The sequence below is a fragment of the Zootoca vivipara genome, chromosome 6 (assembly GCF_965207765.1).
Source record: "Zootoca vivipara chromosome 6, rZooViv2.hap1.1, whole genome shotgun sequence".
Taxonomy (NCBI): Eukaryota; Metazoa; Chordata; class Lepidosauria; order Squamata; family Lacertidae; genus Zootoca; species Zootoca vivipara.
In genome coordinates this window covers 75,747,896-75,750,915 of record NC_142589.1, presented here as the reverse complement: position 1 = coordinate 75,750,915, position 3,020 = coordinate 75,747,896, and positions in this window count along the sequence as shown.

Here is a 3,020-nt window from a genome sequence, read left to right as displayed (position 1 = left end):
GGTGCAAGTCTGGGCAGAGTGTGTGGAGGTCCTGAGCTGCCCAGACGACAAGACCCCCCCCCCTTTAGCCTTGCTGATCCAAAGAAAAGCAGAGCAAGGCATTTAGCGCCAGCTTGGCTGCAGGAGTTGCCGGAAGGAGGCGTACAAGGAGCCACCCAACCGTCTTAAGGAAGGATTTTTTAGCCTTTTCTTTTCCAGAAGATATCCTGCAAGGCAGGTTTAGGATCAGAGTTTTCCTTCTCCTAGATGGGCTATCTTCCCAGGTGGATGAGCCCCATCTGCCCCTCACTTCCCTCTATATAATAATAATAATAATAAACCCATAACACTCTCCATTTTCAATGTCATTAAAATCCCGTTAAACCGGTAAGCGCAATTCAAAACAATTCGGCAGCAGCATCCAAAATTGCCTTGTTAAGTCACTGATGTCCCCCAGATAGTTGTGTGAACAGATGTGTCTTAAGCTCTTGTCTGAACATTGTCAGGGAGGGGGGCAACCTCATTTCCATAGGGGGAGAGTTATACAAATTGGGGAGGGGGGCTGCAGGAAAAAAAACCGAAGTACGTTGTCTCCACTGATTCTAAACTAAACTGTATGCTTCCTCATCCGAAAAGTGCTTTTTTCTTTACATTCTGTGTTTTAGTAAAGGTCTCAGTGCCCCTCGCAGGGAATCATATAATTATACTGTAGATTCTAGTCTAACCCCCTGCAATACAGTGGTACCTCTAGTTAAGAACTTAATTCGTTCCGGAGGTCCGTTCATAGCTGCCAAGTTATCCCTTTTTTACAGGGATTTTCCCTTATGCTGAATAGGCTTCCTCGCGAGAAAAGTGAAAACTTGGCAGCTATGGGTCCGTTCCTAACCTGAAACTGTTCTTAACCTGAAGCACCACTTTAACTAATGGGGCCTCCTGCTGCCGCCTTGCCGCCGGAGCACGATTTCTGTTCTCATCCTGAAGCAAAGTACTTAACCTGAGGTACTAATTTCTGGGTTAGTGGAGTTTGTAACCTGAAGCGTTTGTAACCCAAGGTACCACTGTACAGGAACCTTTTGCCCAAGGTGGGTCTCGAACCCTGAGATTAAGAGTCTCATGCTCTACAGAGTAAGTTATCCCAGCTTCGACTGAGCTATCCCAGGAATGAGGGCTGCTGCTGATCGCCCCCCCCCCCACCTCAGCTCTTCAGGCCCCCTCCAGGGGTGTTTGGTCATAGAAACGGGATGCGTGGAATTTTCCTGTCCTTGCTCTCCAGTTCTCTGGCTGCAATTTGCAGAGGGGATGCACGACAGTCCCAAAAATAGCCTCAGAAAATAAACAAGGGTGACCTTAACTCTCAATTAGCCACCGCCAATTAATCAACGAGGATTTATTTCTGTATCGGAGAGGCCGCCCCCTTCTCTACAGACCTTCTCAGGTGTTAAGATCAGAAGAGGGGCCCTATTTGTGAGTAGTTTCAGTGCTCTCAGAAGCTTGGGTAGGGGGTGGGGGCAGCCCAGGAGAAGGCATTTTCTCTGGCAGCCCCCAAATTGTGCATCTCCCACCTCACAGAGGTGCATCTGGCAACAACATTATCCTGCTTTCATATGCTGAAGATAGACCTCTCTCTTTTTCCCCTCTGACCTTTGACCCTAGAGAGAGATATTTTTAGGAACCACTCCAGTTGCAACTGCAATTCGCTTTTAAGTTGTTTTTACTGCTGTGTTTCATTCATACGCTGCCTTTAATGCTGTAACTCAGCCTGGAACCTTATGGTGAAGGACAGGTGATCAATGCAATCATCATCATCATCAGTCAGTCAATCATTTGTTTAGGTGATTTGTGACTCGTTTCCCAGAAGGCACCCTGAGGTGCTTTACAACATAAAAAACAACAACTACATATTAAAAACATTTGAAACAAATTGCACCTACAAAAATATATTATACACACACACACACACACACTTTAAAAGCAGCAGCAGGAGCACAAATAAATCCATTCGGACCCAACCCAGACACCGAGATAAAGATCTCCATTTAGAAAGCTTAAGAGGTACGTCTTTAGCAAGTGCCAGGAAAAATAATCAGATAAGTTGCCTGTCTGAGATATAATGGCAGGGAGCCGCCATGCTATGAGCCCAACTCTGACAGCATTTGGAACTGACCTCCTAGCAGGAAAGTCTCTGCAGGATGCCCTCTCCTGCAGAATGTATTATGACAGGAGAGGCGTTTACAAATAAGAGTAAAAGACCCCAAACCCCCTAATTTGGATGCCTTGCAGGCTGGGGGATGAGTTCATTTGACCCAGAATACAGCTACCACCCTCCCCCAGGACATCTTCATGTGGTGCAAAGTTAAACTACAGAAGTCTCTGCCACAGGAGGCGGGGATGCTTACAAAAGAAGACTGGACAGATTCATGGAGGAGGCGGCTATTAATGGCTACTAGCCAGGATGGCTTTATCATAGAATCATAGAGCTGGAAGGGACCATGAGGGTCATCTAGTTCAACCCCGTGCAGTGCAGGAATCTTTATGCCCAGTGTGGGACTCGAACCCACAACCCTGAGATTAAGTTGGAGGCAGCAATGCTTCTGAATGCCCAACACTAGAAACCGCAGGTAAAGGTAAAGGACTCCTGGACGGTTAAGTCCAGTCAAAGGCAACTATGGGGTTGTGGCGCTCATCTCGCTTTCAGGCCGAGGGAGTTTGTCCACAGACAGCTTTCCGTGTCATGTGGCCAGCAGGACTAGGCCGCTTCTGGCGCAACGGGACACCGTGATGGAAACCAGAGCACACGGAAACGCTGTTTACCTTCCCACCGCCGCGGTACCTATTTATATATTTGCACTGGTGTGCTTTCAAACTGCTAGGTTGGCAGGAGCTAGGACAGAGCAACGGGAGCTCATCCCGTTGCGGGGATTCGAACCGCCGACTTTCCGATCAGCAAGCCCAAGAGGCTCAGTGGTTTAGACCACAGTGCCACCCGTGTCCCTAGAAACCAGAGATGGGGGGGGGGGTCTCATGCACAAGCATCCGGCTGG